Source organism: Trichomycterus rosablanca, chromosome 7 (assembly GCF_030014385.1).
Source record: "Trichomycterus rosablanca isolate fTriRos1 chromosome 7, fTriRos1.hap1, whole genome shotgun sequence".
Classification (NCBI taxonomy): domain Eukaryota; kingdom Metazoa; phylum Chordata; class Actinopteri; order Siluriformes; family Trichomycteridae; genus Trichomycterus; species Trichomycterus rosablanca.
The window spans coordinates 1,743,420-1,770,355 of NC_085994.1; the positions used below are offsets into that span (position 1 = coordinate 1,743,420).

The 26,936-nt window shown below is 44.5% G+C and overlaps 1 protein-coding gene across 1 annotated transcript in view; it reads left to right on the forward strand.

Annotated features, from left to right (window-relative positions):
- The first annotated feature begins 9,093 nt into the window (after window positions 1–9,093).
- The window catches only part of zgc:92140 (uncharacterized protein LOC447854 homolog), a 42,048-nt gene continuing 24,205 nt past the window's right edge, over window positions 9,094–26,936 (forward strand). The window contains exon 1 of the mRNA XM_062998826.1: window positions 9,094–9,152. The gene's annotated coding sequence lies outside the window, so the exon portion shown is untranslated. The remainder of the gene's footprint in view (window positions 9,153–26,936) is intronic.

Below are 26,936 nucleotides of genomic sequence, written 5' to 3' on the forward strand. Positions count from 1 at the left end.
TGGCAAAACCGCTTTTGTTTAGTGCTCCTGTCTCCTTCTTTTACTACATTAAACCACGTTAAGCTTTATTCTGAACCAGAAGCGTTTTAGACTCTGGGAGAAGCTGATTCTGATTCTCACCATTTCTCAGAAGCTGGAGCTGTAACACAAGTTTAAAAGTGAAACAGGGAGGAGAATCCAGATAAACACAGATACACGTGGAGCTGTAACCCTGGATCTGACGCTTATTCCACACTGATGCAGATTCAGCTGTATTCACACGCTGATGTGAATGCGCCCTAATACACGACACATCTTTACTGGAGGGCAACAATGGCAAGAGGAACAGTGCATGAATTTAATATTCTCCAAAACCCTAAAAGACATCATTTAATTCTGTTTTGAGTTAGGTAGGGTGCACGCAGGGTGCGCTGGGTGCAGACTTCGATTGGCAGGAGTGATTTGCGATATAAGGGCATTTGCCAGACCTAATGGGAAAGGTTACAGGACAGTACTGAGCCCTAATGTGTTGGAGGGCTTGGAGACGGTGGCGCTGACAAGGAGGTGGTGGAGATGAAGACGCTGAGATTCTTGGGAACAACGAGGATGAGCAGAATAAGGAAGGAGTTTTGGAGGTTTTGGAGATTAAGTTAGGGAGGTGAAATGTTGCCACTCCTTGGGATTGGGGGATTTTGCCAAGTAATCTTTGGGATTTTTAATTTGCGCTCAAGCAATTAAAATCTGCATGTAATTTTATGGTCTACAGTCATAAATAAGGATGACTAAGCGTCCTACTACTAAATAATAACCTTTGGTTGTCGCTGGCCATCTTTACGGCTACTGTACATTTACTTCTTTACTTAATCACATTTTCTTGGACGCAAGAACACGACGTCACGCCTGTTGTCATTGATGAAGTTTACTTATGTTATTTGGTAATTGTTGTGATAGGTTGCAAGAATAAATCTGCGTCAATCGTCAGAAAAAATGTATGTTGTTACCGGACTTTCAGAGTCCGATAGTGATAGAAAAGCAGACTGTACAGGACACACTGGGTTTAAAAGATGTTCATTTTTTTAATATTGCAATTTGTAAATATTAATACTGATAATGATCCTGATTGTTCTCTGTCAGGTAACTCTGGATTTTGTTTTTGTGAATGGGTGATTCTTCAATTGCGGGCTCTTTTGACCATCTTAACTTTTGAAAAATAAAATTAGGAATAATTTAGTTTTAATTAGGTCAAGATAATGCTAGAGCAAAGACTTAATGATGGCTGCAATTGAGCTTATATAGAATTTTAATATTTCATATTTATTTGCGAAGTGGCATAGCAAAATGTCATCATGTGTCGGTAATGACGTGTTGCGGTAATGACAATTTTTACTTTTTTTAAGAAAAAAACTAGCTAGGCCATGGATTTGCTAAAGCTAGTCAACAGCTAGTACAAGATGCACTTTAAATACATATAAATAATGTGTACATTTCTTTTTTTTTTGGTAAAGTACTGCCATACTGATGTAAATGGTAATGACGCTGAATAAATATACTCTATGATCAGGAGGAATACGTGATTAAATTACTCATATTTCCAGACATTAAAATGTTAATCTTCTCTCATGGCTGGCATGTGCTTCCTTGCAAGTCTTTGTTTCCATGGTTACAACATAAACAAGTGTTACCTTCAAATGATTCCCTACAGAAACCGTACACTGTAGCGGTAATGACGATAATGCCGGGGACAGTAATATATTGCTCAAAAATACGCATAGGTTGTACAAATATGAAAAAAAATACATTTTGTTTCTTTTTAAGTTATTATAAAACTGATATTGTGATTTTTTTTAATGAATTGATCACTTTTTAGCATTTTATTAGAGCAGAGAAGTTTTAAAGTCTGGGTTGGGGACAAGGCCAAAGTAGCAAAATATTGATGTTTAAATCATCATAAAAAATGGAAATCATAATTATTTTGGTATGTTTTTTTTTTTAGTGATGCAATGAATGATCTTTTTAATACCTAAAATATTTGTTTTGTAATAAAGTATTTTTAACACAAATTTATAACCTAGGGACGTAAAAGTTTCCCCAATTGAAGAATCACCAGAATAATTGTGAAAATACGTTATACAGTATAAATCTTCACAATTTTGTCGTTTTCAGTTATTTGGGAATTTTAGTACAATCTTGGGATTTCTCAAAATGCGGAGTGGAAACACTGGGGAGGAGAGATTTGGATGTTTTGAGGATGTGCAGAGGAGGAAGGAGGACAAAGAGGAGGTTTATGGATGCTGTGAAGGAGGACAGTAATGAGGACTTTATGAGGGTCGAACCCACTTGTTGACACAAGAGGGCGCTGATTCCACAGCACTGATGAGCAAAGCACGAAGCTAACCAAATAAACATGATTTAGTAGTTATTCAAAGCATTTGTTAATCAGATTTACACAACACGATAATACATCAATAAAGTTTATTATTGATTGGGAATCAATGAGCCTTGTGCAGCAAATAGTGCAATTAATACGGGATTAATCAATCACTTGTGTTCATGCAAACAGTATGTCCACTTCACATGTACATACACGATAACATTTGAGCAAAAATGTATACTTATAAGCATAAACAAATGTTTTAAATAGATTAATAATGCAAAATAACAAGTAAAGAAAGTTCTCAGGTAATTTGAGGATCGTTTCAATCATATTTCTAACTGATTGTCACAAAGCTGTGATTAGCAAATAGTGCTAATGCTATCTTGTGGTGCCTATTAACTACAAACAAAAACCTTTACACTTACATTTGTTAATGCTTAAAAATGCATGTTTTTTTTGTTCATATTTGTAAGTACGATAAAACGTTAAAAGACACCAAAAGAACTCTGGTTCCTGAACTGGTTCCTTTCGGGCTGCTTAGAACCTTGGTGTTCTTTAGAGAACCGGACACATTTTCACCAGTTTTGGGAGCAGAGGATGCGTCACTAATGGTGGGCAATGCACAACAAAAGTAAAGAGTAACATGATGGTGGAGCGTGTAGGTTAACTGTGGGGATTTGTGCTGCTGTTACAGATGTTTGTTTTTATGCAAAAAGCATCGATCAGCTGTTGGTGATAAGACGATGTAGACGGCGACTCTGTTCCTTGTGTTTGTCGCCATTGTTGTTTTCTTTAGTGCGTTCATGTGAGAAGCGTTTTGCACTAAAACATCACTGAAGGTCCACGACATGAACATTTGTGTGAAATAACCATCAAACCCAGTTTAAAATATAACACATATATCTGTGTTTAGCTGGATTTACTTCACTGTGTGCTGGTTTTACTTTTAAACTTGTGCTATGCAGCTCGGGGTTCTGAGAATCTCCGGAGAGTCGAAAAAGCTCAACGTGGCGGAATGTACTAAAAGTATGACACAGAAACCATACATTTCTCTCCGTTATTACAGGTTATAAGCGCTCTGTACTGTCCAAATTCATCGCTCAATGTTTTAGTACAACAAGCCACGTTACGCTTTAATTTTCACGTTAAGCGTTGTTCATTCTGTCTGGGACTTTTTTACCACGTCATATCACACAGTTCATGTCATTTGAGGCGCATTGAAAACATCAGCGGCAAACTGGCTCAAAATTAAATGAGATGAACTTTAAAAGATGGAAGCCCAGCGTCAAGCTCCGTCGAAAACAACAGCAGCACAAAAGCGCTTTCGCAGCTTCTCATGTGTATGCACCCAAACCTCTACAACTGGTTCAAAATCAAGTACACGATCCGGAACAGAGCCCATTCTGCATCAGTGGAAAAGGGGTAAATGTGTGTAAAAGTCAAGTGGCCGTGTGTAATGTAAACGTAGCTGAATACTTGTTTCCCCTCTCTGTATATTTCTGATATATTTCCAAATTATCAGAATATATTTCCAAATTTCCTCTTTTTTAGTTGTTTTATCATAACAAACTTGTGAAACCAGCTCTGATTATCAGCTGCACGTATACAGCGAGTTAAAACAGTATCATACACACAGCAGGACTCATAAAACTCCTTCTGACAGTTTTATTGCTCTCTGTATTGACTCTCCTTCTAAACGCAGTCAAACTGATAGACAGATGAGATGCAAAACCGAAGCCGGAGTTGTTTATCGGGACGTGGGAAAGTCGAAATCACCCACAAGTCCACAGATGAGTAACACTTCTGCAAAAAATGCACAAAAACTGTCAGTGTGGGGTGTAAATTCTGAAAGGCTGACGGTGTTCCACAATTTGGGCTCAGCTACAACAGCTCTTAATGGAGAATGAGTGGAAAATCAGAACTTTTTAGTGCATTTTAAGCTATTACAACCAAGAAACTGTGAGCTAAGCTTTAACTTGTATGTTTTAATAAGGGTAAAGTCTACTTCAGGCACTTTTAAACTTTCCAAAACAGTCATTAAAGTGACAAAAACTTTTTGCATGTATAATAAACACATCGATCACATTATTTTTATGGTACTTTGACATACTGCATACTTAAAAACACACAAAACATGAATATTTCTTTTGAGAAAGAGTTTAATCCAGTATACTTAAACTGTGTTTTGTTGGTAGAAAAGCGTTTTTATTGTTGTGATCAGTGTAATAGCTAAGCACCTAAACTTTCAATGGTCCCAAGTGCGCATGGTCGTCAATTACACAAAAACGTTATTTTCACAACATAACAACTTGTTAAATGTCAAACATGATAGGTTAAAAAGTAATAATGTTATTACCATAATGCTGTACGTGAGCATCTGAATTTCGAACACAACTGGTTAAAAAGTATTGAGGTTATTGAAGTTGACTTGGAGTGGTCCAAATGGTCCATAATGTATGCGTGTTATAACAATATTCATGTTATATTTTTGTCTTATGTCTTTATTTCAATTAGATTCATGTTAAAAGGTAAAGAAAATATAGACAGAAGATACTGAATGTGATGCAATTGTAGTGTGGAAGAATGTAAACAAAGGCTCATGTACGCATTTTAGAATATGTATTTTAAATCGATTCAACATAAAGGTCGACGCAGAAGAGACGATACAGTGGAGAGTTTGTCATTTCATTGTTTTCCTCTCTACAGGGTGATTTACTTCATTTTTTTCCCTACATTTCTACTATCATGATAATTACTCTGTGAGTCAATAAAGCAAACCTGTACCTTTGCCCATAACTTTGGCAAACTTTGACCTTGTGTGTACAATTTACAAAATTCTTTCACCTCCAGTGGCGTTCGCAATTTGGGGACATTTTAAACATTATTTGTAACTTGCAGATGCAGAAACAGATAACTGGTGTGGAATTTGCTCATAAATTGACATTTTATTGTCCATAGTTAAAGTTCTCATTTGTCTGTAGTATGAAAATATCATTTCACAAGTTAATGTTGGTACATGCTTAGGTTGTGGTGGGCGATATGATAATACAGACATCCCAAGTCTCCCGGAAGTTCCGGGAGTCTCCCGCTTATACATAGCGGCTCCCTGATGCCCGCAAGTCAGTTAAAATCTCCCGGAATCTAGAACGAGCAGCCAAGAGCGACACACACACACGCACGCGCACGCACGCACGCACGCAGGCGACACAGACTTTATTCCCGATCGCGTATTAACTCCGTTATCTGATATACAATCTAGCACACTGTGTAGGGAACATAAATCAAGTGTCTAATATACTGTCTAGTGCACTATGTAGGGAACATAAATCCGTCATCTGATATACAATTTAGTGCACTATGTAGGGAACATAATTAATTATGTAATACACTATCTAGTGCACTATGTAAGGAACACAAATCATCATCTAGTTATACTTTCTAGTGCACTATGTAGTGAACATGAATGCGTTATCTAATACACTATCTAGTGCACTGTGTAGGGAACATAAATCCGTGATCTGATATACAATCTAGCGCACTGTGTAGGGAACATAAACCAATTGTATAATTCACTATCTAGTTGCACTACGTAGGGAACATAAATTCATTTCTAAAATACTATTTAGTGCACTATGTAGGGAACATAAATCCGTTAGCATTATGTAAGTAACATAAGTCTATTATCTAGTACACTATCTAGTTCACTAAGTAAGGAACATAAATTATTTTCTAATATACAATCTAGTGCACTATGTAGTACACATTAATGTGTTTGTGACGCGAACAGTTAGCTTAGTAGCTCAGTTAGCAGCTCATAAAAGTTCTGTTATCACCCATATCCTTTGGTGTGTGCAAGAGGTTTTTTTTAGCTTTTTTTTTTTTTTTGGGCTTGGGGGGTCGGGGTCGAGGTCCGGGGGTACCTCCCTGAAATGAGTTTTTGCAACTTGGGATGTCTGATAATATCATGCACACCCCGACCTACATCAATGGTACTCCTGTTGAGATTGCCCAGAACACGAAGTTCATAGGGGTCCACGTTATGGACAACCTGACCTGGCTCACCAGCGGCTGTATTACCTACAGTGATTGAAGAGGACCCATCTCATTCCACCCATCCTCACCACTTTCTATAGAGGCACAATAGAGAGTGATTTAACCAGCAGCATCTCTCTCTGGTATGAGAGCTGCAACACCTCAGAAATAAAGGCCTTGAGGAGAGCGGTCACAGCCTGTTTACCCGTTTGCCCTCAGGTAAAAGATACATGAGTCTACGCTGCAATACGGACTGATTTAGAAATAGCCTCTACCTGACCGCCATCAGAATCCTGAACAGAACAAAATAACCAAATTCTGATGCATATTTTATCTAAGGGTAAATCATTTGTGCACTATCTCTGCAATATGCAACACTGAAATGTGCAATAACTTAATGTGCAATATTATAATGTGCAATAATAATCATTATGTGCAATTTTCAGCATGTGAATATTATTATATGTAACTTTTGATGTACCTACTGTATTTCAGTCCTACATATTTTTATATTTTTCATCATTATTTTATACACTGATCAGCCATAACATTAAAACCTGTCCATTTTATCAGCTCCACTTACCATATAGAAGCACTTTGTAGTTCTACAATTACTGACTGTACTCCATCTGTTTCTCTACATGCTTTGTTAGCCCCCTCTTTCATGCTGTTCTTCAATGGTCAGGACCCCCACAGGACCCCCACAGAGCAGGTATTATTTAGGTGGTGGATGATTCTCAGCACTGCAGTGACACTGACATGGTGGTGGTGTGTTAGTGTGTGTTGTGCTGGTATGAGTGGATCAGATACAGCAGCGCTGCTGGAGTTTTTAAACACCGTGTCCACTCACTGTCCACTCTATTAGACTCTCCTACCTAGTCGGTCCACCTTGTAGATGTAAAGTCAGAGACGATCGCTCATCTATTGCTGCTGTTTGAGTCGGTCATCTTCTAGACCTTCATCAGTGGTCACAGGACGCTGCCCACGGGGCGCTGTTGGCTGGATATTTTTGGTTGGTGGTCAGTCCAGCAGTGACAGTGAGGTGTTTAAAAACTCCAGCAGCCTGCTAGGCCTGATCCATTCATACCAGCAAAACACACACTAACACACCACCACCATGTCAGTGTCACTGCAGTGCTGAGAATGATCCACCACCTAAATAATACCTGCTCTGTGGGGGTCCTGACCATTGAAGAAGAGGGTGAAAGCAGGCTTAAAAAGTATGTAGAGAAACAGATGGACTACAGTCAGTAATTGTAGAACTACAAAGTGCTTCTATATGGTAAGTGGAGCTGATAAAATGGACAGTGAGTGTAGAAACAAGGAGGTGTTCATAATGTTATGCCTGATCGGTGTATATACTCTCTATTGTACTGGACTTACGATGTAAATAAACAACATTCGTTATTTTAAAGCGTTTATGTTTTATTTGGCTTTCCATATTGGCCATAAGCCCCGCCCCTCACTCCAGAATCTCGGCCTGTGATTGGCTCGTTTTTGGCTCTCGTGTAAAACGGCTACCGAGTTTTCCTGCCAAGTCGGGTGGCGCGGACGACGAGCTGCCCGTGTTGCCAGGTTTGCACATTCTACTCCTCTTTGGACTATTTCTTTACAGTACAGTACATATCCTAATCAGGGTCGCGGTGGGTATGATTCACTGGGAAAAAGGTAGGAAACACCCCGGACAGGTCGTCAGTCCATTACCAGGCAAACAAACTAGGGTCAATTTGGTATTTCCAATTTATCTGACCGCATGTCTTTGGACTGTGGTTGGAAACCGGAGCACCTGTAGGAAACGCACGCAGACACGGGGAGAACATGCAAACTCCACACATAAAGGACCTGGACCATTTAACCAGGGAATCGAACCCTGGACCTTCTAGCTGTGAGGTGACAGTGCTACCCACCGAGTCACCGTGTCACCCCCCAGACTGCTTTTCAATACATTCATTAGTTGTCCGTCTTACACACACACACACACACACACACACACACACACACACACACACACACACACACACACACACACACACACACACACACACACACACACACACACACACACACACACACACACACACACACACACACACCTTAGTGTAATGTCTTCAGGGCCAGCTGTAGCCTAGTTGTTAAGGTACTGGTCCAGTGATCAGAGGGTCACTGGTTCAAGCCCCACCACTGCCAGGTTGCTGCTGTCGGGTCCTTGAGCAAGGCCCTTAACCCTCAATTGCTCAGACTGTATACTGTAACTGTAATGTAAGTCGCTTTGGATAAAAGCGTCTGCTAAATGCTGAAAATGTAAATGTAAATGTCTTTGCGCTGTGCAAGGAACCGGATCACCTGGAGGTAAGCCACGCAGACATGGGAGAACATGCAAACTACAGACCGCTGGATCTGAGAATCAAACCCAGGACCTTCTTGCTGTGAGGAGACAGTGCTACCCACCAAGCTTTTGCCCATGATTGCGAGTCCTGTGTGTTAACTTGTACTGGACTAGTAAGCACAAAGTTGCTGGTTCAAACCCCACCACTGACAGGCTGCCACTGTTGGGCCCTTGAGCAAGGCACTTAACCCTTAACTGCTTAGACTGTATAATGTAAGTCTGCTAAATGCTGAAAATGTAAATGTAAACTTATTCTGGCGGGTATCCTGGCTCTATGTAGAGGATCTGGCAACCCTGCAGGCAGTACTGTGAGCTGGGAGAGGAGCAGCAGGGCTGGAGTTTAAGTTTCATCACCATCAGCAGCGGATCGTCTCTCATACAGTGAGTGTGTGTATTACAATTAACATCACTGCATGTGTTTATGTGCTGTTATGGAGGGGAACACGTGTGTGTGTGTGTGTGTGTGTGTGTGTTTGTGTTTTGCTTTTTTTACTTTTGCTTTTTGGTTTTATAGTGAACAACATGAAACTGGTTATTATTATAATCATTACTGTAAGAGTTACATAAGGACTGACTGTTATTTATAGTGTTCATGTTTGATGTTCTCTCACTTTTACTGTTCATGTTGTCATTTATTTATCCATCCATTGTGCTGCCAGGATAGAGAGGAGCTGGAGGGCATGGGGTGGTGAGGGCACATGGGCTGGCACGTACAATCAATCTCAGTATGACAAGAGGAACTGTGTGTGTACAGTAGTTCAGAGGCTACACGTGTGTGTGTGTGTGTGTGTGTGTGTGTGAGTGTGTGTGTGTGTGTGTGAGTGTGTGTGTGTGTGTGTGTGTGTGAGTGGTACGGTGTAGTGTGTATATTAAGGGTATGTGTGTGTGAGTGGTTCAGTTTAGTGTTTATAAGTGTGTGTGTGTGTGTGAGTGGTACGGTGTAGTGTGTATATAAAGTGTGTGTGGTATAGTGTAGTGTGTGTCTGAGTGGTACAGTGTAGTGTGTGTGTGAGTGTGGGTGTGTATGTGTGTTGTACGGTGTAGTGTGTATATAAAGTGTGTGTGGTACAGTGTAGTGTGTGTCTCAGTGGTAAAGTGTACTGTGTATATAGAGTGTGTGTGAGTGAGTGTGAGTGGTACACTGTAGTGTGTATATGGAGAGTATGTGTGTGTGAGTGGTACAGTGTAGTGTGGATATAAAGAGTATGTGTGTGAGTGAGTGTGTGTGAGTGGTACAGTGTAGTATGTGAGTGGTATAGTGTGTATATAAAGAGTGTGTGTGTGTGAGTGGTACAGTGTAGTGTGGATATAAAGTGTGTGTGTGTGTGTGTGTGAGTGGTACAGTGTAGTGTGGATATAAAGAGTAAGTGTGTGTGTGTGAGTGGTACAGTGTAGTGTGGATATAAAGAGTATGTGTGTGAGTGAGTGTGTGTGAGTGGTACAGTGTAGTATGTGAGTGGTATAGTGTGTATATAAAGGGTGTGTGTGTGAGTGGTACAGTGTAGTGTGGATATAAAGTGTGTGTGTGTGTGTGTGTGAGTGGTACAGTGTAGTGTGGATATAAAGAGTATGTGTGTGTGTGTGTGAGTGGTACAGTGTAGTGTGGATATAAAGAGTATGTGTGTGTGTGTGAGTGGTACAGTGTAGTGTGGATATAAAGAGTATGTGTGTGTGTGTGAGTGGTACAGTGTGTATATAAAGTGTGTGTGTGTGTGTGAGTGGTACAGTGTAGTGTGGATATAAAGAGTGTGTGTGTGTGTGTGGTACAGTGTAGTGTGGATATAAAGAGTAGGTGTGTGTGTGGGTGTGTGGGTGTGGGTGTGAGTGGTACAGTGTAGTATGTGAGTGGTATAGTGTGGATATAAAGGGTATGTGTGTGTGTGTGAGTGGTACAGTGTAGTGTGGATATAAAGAGTAGGTGTGTGGGTGTGTGGGTGTGGGTGTGAGTGGTACAGTGTAGTGTGTGAGTGGTATAGTGTGTATATAAAGGGTATGTGTGTGTGTGTGTGAGTGGTACAGTGTAGAGTGTATATAGAGAGTATGTGTATGTGTGTGTGTGAGAGAGAGAGTGTGTGTTGTACGGTGTAGTGTGTATGGTACAGTGTACTGTGTATATAGAGAGTATGTGTGTGTAAGTGTGTGTAAGTGTGTGTGTGAGTGGTACAGTGTAGTGTGTGAGTGGTATAGTGTAGTGTGTATATAAATGGTGTGTGTGTGAGTGGTACAGTGTAGTGTGTGAGTGGTATAGTGTAAAGTCTATATAAAGGGCGTGTGTGTGTGAGAGAGAGTGGTACAGTGTAGTGTGTACATAAGAGGTACATGTGTGTGAGTGTACAGTGTAGTGTGTATATAAAGGGTAAGAGTGTGTTTTTTTTTTTTCCAGTGTAGTCTGTATATAAATGATACATGTGTAAGTGTGTGTGGTACAGTGTAGTGTGTATATAAAGTGAGTGTGTGTGGTACAGTATAGTGTGTGTGAGCGGTTCAGTTTAGTGTGTGTGTGTGTGTGAGAGTGGTACAGTGTAGTGTGTATATAAAGGGTACGTGTGTGTGTGTTTGTGTGTGTGAGTGGTATAGTGTAGTGTGTATATAAAGGGTACGTGTGTGTGTGTGTGTGTGAGTGAGAGAGAGTGGTACAGTGTAGTGTGTATATAAAGGGTACATGTGTGTGTGTTTGTGTGTGTGAGTGGTGTAGTGTGTATATAAAGTGAGTGTGTGTGGTACAGTATAGTGTGTGTGAGCGGTTCAGTTTAGTGTGTGTGTGAGAGTGGTACAGTGTAGTGTGTATATAAAGGGTACATGTGTGTGTGAGTGGTGTAGTGTGTATATAAAGTGAGTACGTGTATGTGTGTGTGTGGTACAGTGTAGTGTATATATAAAGGATACATGTGTGTGTATGTGTGTGGTACAGTGTAGTGTATATATAAAGGATACATGTGTGTGTATGTGTGTGAGTGGTACAGTGTAATGTGTATATAGAGAGTACGTGTGTGTGTGTGTGTGTGTGTGTGGTATAGTGTTTTGTGTATATAAACGGTGTGTGTGAGTGGTACAGTGTAATGTGTATATAGAGAGTACGTGTGTGTGTGTGTGTGTGTGTGTGGTATAGTGTTTTGTGTATATAAACGGTGTGTGTGAGTGGTACAGTGTAGTGTGTATATAGAGAGTACGTGTGTGTGTGTGTGTGTGGTATAGTGTTTTGTGTATATAAACGGTGTGTGTGAGTGGTACAGTGTAGTGTGTATATAGAGAGTACGTGTGTGTGTGTGTGTGTGGTATAGTGTTTTGTGTATATAAACGGTGTGTGTGAGTGGTACAGTGTAGTGTGTATATAGAGAGTACGTGTGTGTGTGTGTGTGTGGTATAGTGTTTTGTGTATATAAACGGTGTGTGTGAGTGGTACAGTGTAGTGTGTATATAGAGAGTACGTGTGTGTGTGTGTGTGTGGTATAGTGTTTTGTGTATATAAACGGTGTGTGTGAGTGGTACAGTGTAGTGTGTATATAGAGAGTACGTGTGTGTGTGTGTGTGTGGTATAGTGTTTTGTGTATATAAACGGTGTGTGTGAGTGGTACAGTGTAGTGTGTATATAGAGAGTACGTGTGTGTGTGTGTGTGTGGTATAGTGTTTTGTGTATATAAATGGTGTGTGTGAGTGGTACAGTGTAGTGTGTATATAGAGAGTATGTGTGTGTGTGTGTGTGTGTGTGTGTGTGTGTGTGTGTGTGTGTGTGTGTGTGTGTGTGGTATAGTGTTTTGTGTATATAAACGGTGTGTGTGAGTGGTACAGTGTAGTGTGTGTGTACAGTAGTTCAGAGACTACACGTGTGTCTGAGAGTGGTACGGTTTAGTGTGTGTGTGTTTTTTTGCAATCTTGACAAAGAGACAACTGTTCCATGTACTTTGTACTCATAGACAGCTGTTTGTACAGATGTGCTCGCTTTAAAAGTGACGTTCCGATCTAGAGTAACTGTAAGTCGTAATGTAGAACTCAGCAGCACAACACGTGTTTCCTCTGTCCCATGACAACAGTGGCGCTCCTTGATGTTGTCGACTAGTCTTCCACTTTTTTATGAGTGATGTTAGAGGAATCGTAAAAGCTCACCTCGATGGTTTTAGAGTTCGGGACTTTAGTAGGTTCCTCAATAATTGCTTTTACATTTACAAGTGCACTTAGCCAAAAGTATAAGGACGCCACTCAGCTGGAACCCTGTTAGAAATCATAACGGGCTCTTTAGCAGAGTAAATGTGTGTCAGGCGCGACAGCAAAAATAAACTGTTATTAACCTTCTGTAGTGATGAGATGGATGTAAATGAGTCTGGATGGGTTTCCCCGAGGTAACGTGAGCAGCCCTCGCCGAATTAACGTTACTACTGAGGCTGAGCGTTTTACGATGGGCGTCGAACCTCGGCGTGTTTTTATATTCGGGTCCTACACGCAGCAGATCACGGGCAGGTTTAGATCGTTGGAATGGGCGCGTGTCAATAATCAAACGACCGGAAAAAATTGGGAAAATTAGGTATGTCCGTTTTACTGTTGGTGGCACTGTCGCCTCACAGCAAGCAGGTCCTGGGTTTGATCCCCGGAGTTTGCATGTTCTCCCCGTGTCTGTGTGGGTTTTCTCCGGGAGCTCTGGTTTCCTCCCACAGTCCAAAAACATGCAGTCAGGTTAATTGGAGACACTGAATTGCCCTATAGGTGAATGTGTGTGTGTGTGTGTGTGTGTGTGTGTGCCCTGTGATGGATTGGCGCCCCGTCCAGGGTGTTGCTGTGTGCCCTGCACCCATTGAAAAGCTGGGATGGGCTCCAGCACCCCCTAAACCCTGACTGGATAAGCAGATAAGAAAATGAATAAGTGAATGAATGTTTTATCTGCTGCTGGTCCGGTTCGTTGGGCGAAAGGCAGGAAACACCCCGGACAGGTCGCCAGTCCATCACACTCACACTTTGGGTGATTTTTAGTAGCTCCAGTTGGAGCACACACAGACGAGGGTTCTTCAAAAAGTTTCCACACTTTTATAAACTTTGTTTATTAAGAATGTCAAAGACAAACAGGTTACAACAGTGGGGCGGCACGGTGGCTCGGTGGGTAGCACTGTCGCCTCACAGCAAGAAGGTCCTGGGTTCGATCCCAGGGCAGGGCGGTTGTCATTGTTGTCATGGGATCACACACACACACACACATTCACCTACAGGGCAATTCAGTTTCTCCAATTAATCTGACTGCATGTTTTTGGACTGTGGGAGGAAACCAGCGCACCTGGAGAAAACTCACACAGACACGGGGAGAACATGCAAACTCCACACAGAAATGACCCAGACCGCCCCACCTGGGGATCGAACCCAGGACCTTCTTGCTGTGAGGCGACAGCGCTACCCACCGAGCCACCGTGCCGCCCCACTGTTGTAACCTTTTTGTTTTTGACATTCTTAATAAACAAAGTTAGTAAAAGTGTGGAAACTTTTTGAAGGACCCTCGTATCATAACAGATCCTGCTTTTGAACAACACGCCAGCCTGTGTGATAGTTTCCTCAACGATCGTGACATTTATTATATTCATAAACCATCGTAAACAAGGTCGACTCAGCAGAGCGCAGGACGTGTTCCCGTTCTGAAAAATAGAAACTGCAAAATAAACGCGGTAGGTTGGGGAATGGAATGTACAGAACGCACGTGGTCAGGTGTCCACATATTGCTGCTATATTGAAATACTTATAGGGTATATTTGGTAGTTATACCAGAGGGACGGAGCCTCTGGTTTAAATGTAATAACTTATAGTATACAGCGGTACCTTGAAACGCTACATCAGTGGGTTCTGGGAGTGGTGTTGAGTTTTAAAGACGTCGAGTTTTGAGGTATAAGGATGGTTGGAAAACCAGTTAATGCGTCCATGGTCCCGTGGAGCTGCAGATATTTTAGTCTCATGTAAAATAATGAGGTTGTTTTTGACACTTAAACACTGAAAATAACACAAATATAATATAAACACACTGAAATACAATTACAAACAGTTAAACATCAATAAAAATACAATAAAAGCTGCACTTTAGCTTTACTTCTTTATTGTTTCCTGACGCTTCTTAATGGTGGAGATGCTCGATTCCCTTCAGCACCGGCGCATTCACATGAGAAGTGACAAAACCGCTTCTGCGCCGCTGTGCCGTTATTTCCTACGAAGTGTGACGGCGGTGCACAAAACTCAGCGTGACTTACTGTAGTAAAACAGCGAGTGAGGAATGTGATTAGTGGAGGAACTTATGAGCAGTAATAATGAAGAGAAGTTTAGTGCTCCTGTCTCCTTCTTTTACTACATTAAACCACGTTAAGCTTTATTCTGAACCAGAAGCGTTTTAGACTCTGGGAGAAGCTGATTCTGATTCTCACCATTTCTCAGAAGCTGGAGCTGTAACACAAGTTTAAAAGTGAAACAGGGAGGAGAATCCAGATAAACACAGATACATGTGGAGCTGGAACCCTGGATCTGACGCTTATTCCACACTGATGCAGACTAAGGGAGTTGAGTTTTCGAGATTTTGAGTTTGGGCCACATTGAGTTACAAGGTACCGCTGTAATCAAATGATTTCCTCTAAGTAGCTTCACAGCTTCATTATCGTTGTATGTTGACGTACACACGAGCTGTGTTTAGTTGATGCGTTGGTGCTGCGTGTTTCTGATGGAAGCCTCTTTTATCTAGTCGGCTCAGGCTGAGGGAAACGAGGCTAACGTGGCTAAAGGCTAAAGATAAGCTTCCTTAGAACAACGTCTGAGAGCAGCACGAAAGAAAAACATAAAAAACACACGAGCGTTTAGTCTTCATCAGAACAGAACAGAATGGCTTCTAACCAGTTTGTGTAATTAACATCAACAGTCGTTTAAAATAGTGGTTCTCTTAGACCCCCCTGGGTTCAAAAACATGTTGTGACCCCCTTGACACGGATTATGATATTAATCTTACACTGTCAGCAAGAATTACCAAAGCTTTTGTATTCTTACTCATGTTAAATTTGATAAATCCATGATGAAGATAAATATCTTGGTATTTTCTGATTTTGTTCGATTAACTGATGGTAGGAGCTTCCTCACACAAGATGTTCACAAGTCACAAAATATGAGTCTGAGTTAAATCTCGAGTCAATATAATAAACACAAAACATATATTATAAATGTAGAGTAGAAATAAACAAATAATCTGTAAGTTCAGATAAAAACAACAACAGATTAGCGAGTGTATTTAGCCGTTTTACTTCGTGCCTTTACTTTCCTCGGTACCAGTTAAAAGCCTAAACTGACGTTTTGTTTTCATTGCAAATCACGGCACAGCTGCCAAAATCCCAAACACAGCAAAAAATCCATAACCGCTGCTTACCTTAGCTTCTGTTCTTCCAGATGCTATTACATTTATAAGCGTGCATCCCATTAGGAATAGAATCCGTTATTTTGTAAATGTGCTTATAATTAAAAACCTCCAAACTTTTCCCAGTCGTGAAGTAAAACAGGAAGTGGTTAGAAAGCCGATCGAGCGTTTCATTACCACGTCATCTGTGTGACGCAAACTGAATAAATGCAAATAACAGCATTTCTTACTAACAATTACAATCAGAAGCTCTGATTGGTTCAGAAAGCGTCTTTCAACCATTAGCACCGATTCAGTAGGAGCGTTCCATTCACCCCGGTTGTTCCTGTGAAGTGCACTACGTAGGGTATTCCACCATTTTAAGTGAGATTCCAATCCAAAGGTAACGAGAATGTTCAAATGAAGTGAACTTCAGACTGTGTAGGGAGTAGGGAGCGACGCTTCATCACTACGCCGGAAGCTGGCTGGAACATTTACACATTGTGTGTGTTGTGGGTTAAGACGGCCAGAGCGTTGTTGTTGTTATTATTATTATTATCATTATCATTATCATTATCATTATCATTATCATTATCATTATCATTATCATTATTATTATTAATTATTATTATTCATTATTATTATTATTATTATTATTATTATTATTAGAGAGCAGAAAATGACACGATCAGAATGATGTCGGATCATATATATATAATTGTCACATGTAACTAATGTTGCTGACTTTTGTTGTACACGAGTCATTTTTTGCGAGTCACGAGTCGAGTCCGAGTCATTTCAAACGAGTCCGAGTCGACTCGAGTCCCCATCTCTGTCCTCACTTGGGTTTGCTTCAGACGGACCTGCGTCAATAACTGAATCTTGACTCTTTCATAGTCGTCGTTTGTTGACCTTTGCACTTTTGTGGTGGGCAAATCAAATATGCGTCCAGTTTCAAACACCCACTGCTGGCTGTAGGTAGTTTAAAATCATCTATATGATATCACAAATCTCCCGTATGCTAACAGCTGATTGATTTCCCATCCCATCACGTGATTATATTTTTCTCTTCTTAATTAAATGCAGCTGGACCCCAATCTAGGCTCAATGACGCCCCGGGGCCCCTCTGCCCCCTGCTTGAAAATCCGCTTGAACATCATCGACCATGATAAAATATTCATTACAGTTGGATGTTTCCCGTTATAAACCCGTTAGATTTGGATTTATGCACCCAAGCAGCGCAGTTACACCCTCGCTATGGTACCGGTCGGCGGGCCGCCCCCTAGAGGACACGATCGGCGGTGCAGACAGAGCAGCAGACAAAATCAGCGACTAGTCTGCTGGGTGGAAAAAGATTGGACTAAAAAAAGTGTGCGACGCTGTGTAAGGACCCTGGTTAGTATCCCGAGGTGCCTGTGCAGAAGTGGAGGAACGTGGAGATCAGCGTGTGACTCTCCGTGAGCGAGACCGACCTCATGCGCCCATCCACCGAAATACGGGCGAATGAGACGGGGTCGGTGGAACGCTCACTAGTCGGAGGGAGGGCGTGTCAGGAGAATATACCCTCCTCGTACACCATCGAGGTCTCCAGCAGAGGAAGAGGAACTGGCTACGACTAAATCCTCATGATGAGTTTTGTATGTTCTCCCCCGTTATGTGGGTTTCCTTCTGCTACCCAGCCTCCTGTGTGTGTGTGTGTTGCCCTGTTCGTAATGTATTCCCATTGTGAACTTGCATTGCTGGGTGGCGCCGATCCACCACGACCCTGACCAGCATCAGGGATTCATTCATTCATTCATTCATTCATTGTCTGTTTAACCTCTGCTTTATCCTGGTCAGGGTTACGGTGGGTACATTTCACTAGGCAAAAAGGAGGAAACCCCCTGGACAGGTTGCCAGTTTGGACTGTGGGAGGAAACCGGAGCTCCCGGAGGAAACCCACACAGACACAGGGAGAACATGCAAACTCCACACAGAAAGGACCCACTCCACTTGGGAATCGAACCCAGGACCTTCTTGCTGCCCATTGACTATATTATGATGTCATTAAAATAGAAAATGCATCTCCAAACACGCGTCTGCATACGAAGCTTTTTAGTTATCAGGATATTGTGTGCGTGTGTGCGTGTGTGCGTGTGTGTGTGTGTGTGTGTTTGTACGTGTGTGTGTGTGTGCGTGTGTGTGTGTGTGTGCGCGTGTGTGTGTGTGTGTGTGTGTTTGTACGTGTGTGTGTGTGTGTGTAAGCGTGCACAGGAAACAGAAAGGCTCATTATCCTGCTGCAGCTTCGTAACTCAGTTATCAGTGAGTCCTGGTTTGGGTTGGATTTTATTTGGGGATGAAGATTCAGAGTGAGGATGAGGATGACAGAGATGAGAGACTCCACCAGTCCACCACCCAGCCGGGCCTGTACACACGTGTGATTAGCTGTGTCTTAGGAGGGGGGGTCGAAGCTTGAGAAAAAATGGCACTCTGTCCAGGGTGTTTCTGCACTGCGCCCAATGTTTCACAGTGGAACCGGACCCACCAAGACCCTGACCAGGATACATTTTACCTAATTAATACTCAAGCATTTCACTGCCAGTGTGGACCTGCACTGACGAGTGCACCTTCTAATGGCTGGGCTGTTTTGGCCACATCACCTCCCCTCGGATCAAGTCCATGCCCGATCAAGACGCCCGATTGGCTGATAGCACTGCGTGTGTGTGTGCGTGTGTGTACAGATGTGTGTTTGTATGTACAAGTGTGTGTGTGTGTATGTGCATGGGTGTGTGTGTGTACGAATGTGTATGTGTCCATGTGTGTATGTGTATGGGTGTGTGTGTATGTGTCCGTGTGTGTGTGTGTGTGTGTGTGTATGTGTCCGTGTGTGTGTAAGTGTGTGTGTGTGCTGCAGTAATGAGGTGTGGAAACTATGGTCTACAAGTCAATCCCTCCAAAACACAATGGAGGTGAGTTCATGTTCCTCTGCTTCTTCCTGTCTGATTGTTACTAACAGTTACAGACGCCTTCTAACCTGAACGCCCCCCCCAACACACACACACACACACACACACACACACACACACACACACACATTGGCACAACAGTTCCACCTGACATGAACTTTAGGGCTTATCAGAACTCAAACGTAAACAATACGAGGTGTCGTAGGGAGTGTTCGATTATTCCTTCATTATCGCCAACCGTTTCATCCTGGTCAAGCTGGTCAAGGTCACAGTGAGTCAAAAACATCCTGAAACGGTACCAAACAGGACCAGGCATGCCCGCAGGCGAGCACATTCACTCATCGACACTCAGGGGCCGTTTCAGTGGCATCGAATGCATTTTTTAAATAGTTTTTGGGAGGTGGTGAGGGGGCGCAAGCAGGTGGCGACGACTGACAAGACTGACGTGACGTGAAAACTGTTTTAGATAAACCTTAAGGGTGCATCTGAACGCAGCACGGCACTGGAAAACACTAGAATCTAAAATCAAATGGAAAAAATGGATTCCAGAAAAGTTTTGTGAAGTAATCTGTGATTTGTGCATTCTTGTAGGAATTTAATGCTGTTATTTTTTAGTGATTGAATAACTGGAACACAAATGTGGATCAGGAACAAAAAACTATGTTTAATTAAATTTCTCTAATAATAATCCAGGGTTCGAATCTCAGCGGTGCTATCGGCCTGTCGGGCGTCTGCACGGATATGACGGGCTAAGGTCTGAAGGAAGGTGACCAAAACAGTCCAGTCATTTGGAGGTGTTTTTACTTATTAGTTTTATTGTATTTTGTAAATATGAACTAATTTAGAAGTTGGCGCCTGCAACACACTCCGAAAGAGTTGGGACGATGGTGTGTTTAGCACTGTAATCCATCAGTGCTCTGTTTATGCATTTTCTCCCTTTTTAGGGCGTCCAATTGCCCGATTGCGTCACGCTTCCTCTCCACCAATGCCGATCCCCGCTCTGATTGATGAGAACGAAGCTAACCCACGCCCCCTCCGACACGTGGGCAGCAGCCGTATGCATCTTATCACCTACACTTTGACGAGTGCAGTGCAGCTCAGCGTTGTGTACGGAGAGACACATCCTGACAGCACTCTTTTCACCTCTCTGTTCAGGCGCCATCAATCAGCCAGCAGAGGTCGTAATTGCACCAGTCATGGGAGAGAGACCCCATCCGGCTTAGTCCCGCCCCTATATGAACCACAGGCCAATCGTTGTTCGTGTGGCCGCTCAGCCTTACCCGGCAGGCAGAGCTGAGGTTCGATACGATGTATTCCAGATCCCGGCTCTGGTTCCAGCGTGTGTTTTTACCGCTGCGCCACCTGAGCGGCATCAGCGCTCTTATTAATCAGAGTGTTTAATGCCTCGGGAACTGAGGACGCTAATCGCTGAGGTTTTGCGAGTGGTATTTTTCTCTGATTCTCCTCATGATGCGCCGTACATTTATTATAAGACTCGGATCTGGACTGCAGTTCTTCAAAGCTTTTGTTGCATTTTATTAAATGTCCCAACTTTTCTGGATATGTAGTTTGTATTTTAATAAGTACTTGATGATACATTTATAATTCAGGTTTATTTTTTATACCATGCTTGTTTATCTGAAGTCTAAATTAGTGGAGTGGACACTCGAGCGGAGTCGAGCCCGTGTGCGGCGTGGCCCTTCCCTTAATTGTCTCCTGGTATCCATAGTAACCCATTAAAAGAACCAATCACGGCTCATTACTGAGCAAATGAAACTGACCGGCCAATTTGCATCCGAGCGGGACGTCGGTTCTGTTTCCTCGCTTTATAATGATGTGATTTATTATGAATAAATAAAGTGAGTCAGCATAGAGTACAAACACACACACACACACACATCTGTACACACACACACACACATCTGTACACACACATCTGTACACACACACACATCTGTACACACACACACATCTGTACACACACACACACACATCTGTACACACACACACATCTGTACACACACATCTGTACACACACACACATCTGTACACACACACACATCTGTACACACACACACATCTGTACACACACACACACACATCTGTACACACACATCTGTACACACACACACATCTGTACACACACACACATCTGTACACACACACACACACACATCTGTACACACACACATCTGTACACACACACACACACATCTGTACACACACACACATCTGTACACACACACACACATCTTTATACACAAACACACACACACACATCTGTACAAACACACACACACATCTTTATACACACACACACACACACATCTGTACACACACACACACACACACACATCTGTACACACACACACACACACACATCTGTACACACACACACACACACACATCTGTACACACACACACACACATCTGTACACACACACACATCAGTACAAACACAAACACACACATCTTTATACACAAACACACACACACATCTGTACACAAACACACACACACATCTGTACACACACACACACACATCTGTACACACACACACACATCTGTACACACACACACACATCTGTACACACACACACATCTGTACACACAAACACACACACATCTTTATACACAAACACACACACACACACACATCTTTATACACACACACACACACACACATCTGTACACACACACACATCTGTACACACACACATCTGTACACACACATCTGTACACACACAAACACACACACATCTTTATACACAAACACACACACACATCTGTACACACAAACACACACACACATCTGTACACACACACATCTGTACACACACAAACACACACATCTTTATACACAAACACACACACATCTGTACACACACACACACACACATCTGTACACACAAACACACACACACACACATCTGTACACACACACACACACATCTGTACACACACACATCTGTACACACACAAACACACACACATCTTTATACACAAACACACACACACATCTGTACACACACACATCTGTACAAACACAAACACACACGTAAACGCACACACACGTAAACACACACACACACACACACACCTTGGTCAGTGCTTCCTCTTACCTGTTACACACACACACACACACACACCTTGGTCAGTGCTTCCTCTTACCTGTTACACACACACACACACACCTTGGTCAGTGCTTCCTCTTACCTGTTACACACACACACACACACACCTTGGTCAGTGCTTCCTCTTACCTGCTACACACACACCTTGGATATAAAGTTTTTTACAAAACAAAAACACACACGAGGATGTGAGTAAGCTGGCACGTACTCGCAGAAACGGAGCCAAGTGAAATGCCCGGACACGCCCAGCAGCCACACAAACACACACACACACCCCACACGCTGTGATCTACGCTTGGCTTAGGTATAGAAGCCACGCCTCCTTTACTGAGACTGACAGGTACAGAAGCCACGCCTTTATTTCCTAGACTGAGATAAACAGGCTGAAAATGGCAAACGTGGTATTTTGGAATCCTACAATACAACAGGTTTTTCTGCGGTCTAGGCAACCGGGTGTCATTGTGATTAAGTGTGTGTGTGTGTGTGAGTCAGAGATTCACTTTGTCCTTTGGGACTTTCAAACTGCTGGATGAAGACGTTTTGTGACTGGATAAGTTGTCGCTTAGCTTTAGCACTAATTTGAGGTATTGTCTCTCACTGTGGTTCAGTGGAGTCCTAGAGCCTTAGAAATGGCATTGTACACAGACCAGCCATAACATTAAAACCACCTCCTTGTTTCTACACTCACTGTCCATTTTATCATCTCCACTTACCATATAGAAGCACTTTGTAGTTCTACAATTACTGACTGTGTTAGGGTTAGTTAATAACCCACCAAAGACTAGGGGGGAACCCAAAGGCGAGTGCACAAACAACAAAACCCAGAAGTGATAATACGATATTTTATTTAAACAAATAATAAATAAACGACAAAAACAAACAACCAAAAAGATAACAGAAAACGAGAGGGGAGCGGCAGGAGCGGTACTGGAAGCGCCGGGGAACTGCAGGGCGGACTGATGACCAGGAGTGATGAACCGGAATGCAGGATGACCAGGAATGGCAGGAGAACCAGGAATGGCAGGAACGCAGGAGAACCAAGAACGGCAGGAATGCAGGATGACCAGGAACGGCGGAACGGCAGGAAAACCAGGAACGGCAGGAACACAGGAGAACCAGGAACGGCAGGAACACAGGAAACCAGGAACGGCAGGAACGCAGGAACGGGGGGAAGGTCTAGGAGGCGATGAAAAACAAAATACGTTAAAGAGGAGAAGGTACAAGAAGAGGACTCACGGTTTAAGGACACAACGAACGGCCGTCTGTGTACCGTATGGCAAGCAGACAATCTGGCGACGAGTGAGAGAAAAGCCGGCGTTTAAATGCAGGAGTTGATGAGATGAGGAATGAGGCGCAGGTGTGTGAGGGGTCCGCCCTCCAGCGATCTATTGGCTGGTACCGCAGCAACCTCCGAAAACAGTACCGCTCCAGGCCGCTAGGGGGAGAAGGGAGCAAAACGGGAAAGCAAACGCAAACCACCACCAAGAACAAAAGCGATCGGGGAAACTAAAGAAAACGGAGAAAAACAAAATACAAACCGGAATGAAAACAAAACGCTGGGAAACCCTGAAAATGAAAGGTAAGTGCTGGCGGATCCTAACAGTACCCCCCCCTCAACGGCCACCTCTAGGTGGCCTACCGGGTCTATCGGGATGTAGACGGTGGAACTCACGGACCAGGTTGGAGTCAAGGATGGCAACCCGGGGAACCCACGACCGCTCCTCAGGCCCATAACCCTCCCAATCTACCAGGTATTGGAGGCCCCGACCACGTCTACGGACATCCAGCAACCGGCGAACCGTGTATGCCGGATGCCCATCGATGAGCCGGGGGGGTGGTGGGGATTCGGTCGGAGGGTTCAAGGGTGAGGAAACCACGGGCTTGAGCTGGGAGACGTGGAATGTGGGGTGGATCCGCATGTGGCGGGGAAGTTTCAGTCGTACCGACGTGGGGTTGATGATCTTCTCGACGGTGTAGGGGCCGATGAAGCGGGGGGAGAGTTTCCGAGACTCGACACGCAAGGGGATGTGAAGGGTGGACAACCAGACAGCTTGACCAGGAGCATAGGGGGGGGCCGGTCTTCTACGACGATCGGCCGACTGCTGGTTGGCGTCCCGAGTGCGCAGGAGGGTGGTCCTGGTGGAGCGCCAGAGTCTTCGGCACCTGCGAAGGTGGTGCCCAACAGAGGGGACTGCCACATCGGCTTCTTGTTCGGGGAACAGTGGTGGCTGGTAGCCTAAGGAGGCCTCGAAGGGGGACAATCCTGTGGCAGATGACACCAGAGAGTTGTGGGCATACTCGACCCAGGCCAGGTGGGAGCTCCAGGCCTTGGGGTTGCGAGCAGCCATGCACCGTAAGGCCGACTCCAGGCCCTGGTTGGTCCTCTCCGCCTGACCGTTGGACTGTGGGTGGAAGCCGGAGGACAAGCTGACTGTGGCGCCCAGTGCCCTGCAGAAGGCCTTCCAAACCTGGGAGGTGAATTGGGGTCCTCGGTCTGACACAATGTCCAATGGTATTCCATGAACGCGAAAAACTAGATTAACTAAAAGTTCTGCTGTTTGGAAGGCTGTGGGGAGCTTCGGCAGAGCAGCAAAATGTACGGCCTTGGAAAACCGGTCAACGATGGTGAGGATGACTGTGTTCCCGTTGGAATCCGGAAGGCCCGTGACGAAGTCCAAGGCAATATGGGACCATGGGCGACTCGGGATAGGGAGAGGCTGAAGTAGCCCCGCAGGAGATTGATGGGATGCTTTGCTGCGTGCACAGGTGGTACAGGCCGCCACAAATTCCCCAACATCCTTCTCCAAGGATGGCCACCAGAAATGCCTCTTTAGGAAGGATAAGGTACGACTAGTCCCGGGATGGCAGGCGACGCGGGACTCATGGGCCCATTGAAGGACCGGCGAGCGAGCTGTGGCCGGGACGAAGAGACGGGTTTGGGTTCCTGTCCTGGGGTCTGGTTCCTGGGCCTGGGCTTCGGTGACTAGACGACGAACGTCCCAAGTGAGGAGCCCAACAAGTCGACTCGGCGGGAGGATAGTCTCGGAAGAGGTGAGGGCTTCCTTCGGGGCAAACTGGCGAGAGAGGGCGTCCGGTTTGATGTTCCGGGATCCAGGCCGGTAGGTCAAAGTAAAATCAAAACGGGCGAAGAACAGTGCCCATCTGGCTTGCCTGGCGTTCAGCCTCTTTGCCGTCTGGACGTAAGACAAATTCTTGTGGTCCGTCCAGACGACAAAGGGCTGAGCGGCCCCCTCCAGCCAGTGCCTCCACTCCTCCAAGGCCAGTTTCACCGCCAGTAGCTCACGGTCCCCGACATCGTAATTGGCCTCAGCTGAAGAAAGGCGACGTGAAAAAAAAGCACAAGGGTGCAGAGGGTTCTCGGGACTCACCCGCTGGGAGAGCACAGCCCCTACCCCAGTATCGGATGCATCCACCTCCACCACGAACTGCTTGTCGGGGTCGGGCTGGATGAGGATGGGGGCGGAAGTGAACAAAGTCTTGAGCCGGAGGAAAGCTTCCTCTGCCTCCCGGGGCCAGGTGAAGGAAATCTTAGTCGAGGTGAGGCGAGTGAGGGGTGCTGCCACGTGGCTGTAGTTTCGGATGAATCGTCGGTAGAAGTTAGCGAAACCCAGGAAGCGTTGGAGCTCCTTCCGAGTGGTAGGGGTAGGCCACTCTGTGACCGCTCGGATCTTGTGGGGGTCGGCTCTAACCTGGCCGCTCTCCAGAACGACCCCGAGGAATTCCACAGAGTCGACGTGGAACTCACACTTCTCGACCTTGACGAACAATCTGTTCTCTAATAACCGAGAGAGGACCCTCCGGACATGCGCTCCGTGTTCTTCCCGGGACTTGGAAAAAATCAAGATGTCGTCAAGGTAGACGAACACGAACCGGTTGAGGAAGTCTCTGAGCACATCGTTGACCAAGGCTTGGAAGACTGCTGGGGCGTTACAAAGCCCGAAGGGCATTACGAGGTACTCGAAGTGGCCGAGCGGGGTGTTGAACGCCGTCTTCCACTCGTCGCCTTCTCGGATCCGCACCAGGTGATACGCGTTACGCAGGTCCAACTTTGTGAAGATGGTAGCACTGTGCAGGGGTTCAAAGGCCGACGACATCAACGGCAGGGGATACCGGTTCTTGACCGTGATCTGGTTGAGGCCCCGGTAGTCGATGCATGGCCGCAGGGTCTTATCCTTCTTTTCGACAAAAAAGAAACCAGCTCCTACGGGAGATGATGAGGGGCGGATGATTCCGGCGGCCAGAGACTCCGAGATGTAGCTCTCCATCGTGCTCCTCTCAGCACGAGAGAGGTTATAGAGCCGACTGGTAGGCAGTGGGGCACCAGGCAGCAAGTCGATGGCACAATCGTAGGGTCGGTGAGGGGGTAGAGACTGGGCCCGGTACTTGCTGAACACCTCGCGGAGGAAGTGGTACTCCCGGGGCACCTTGGACAGGTCAGGGGATGCTGCAGAGGGGGTGGTGCTTGTCCCGTTCCCCGGCTGAGGGATGGCGGAGACCAGACAATTGGCGTGGCAAAAGTCGCTCCAAGCCACAACTCGTCCACGAGCCCAGTCGATGTGGGGGTTGTGACGTGCCAACCAGGGGTAGCCTAGGACCAGGGGGGTCTGAGGAGCTTTGATAACTACGAAGGAGAGGGTCTCCCGGTGGTTTCCTGAGAGGATCAGGGACAAAGGCGCGGTACGGTGGGTCACCCGGGCAATGATCCGTCCATCCAGGGCTCGCGCAGTG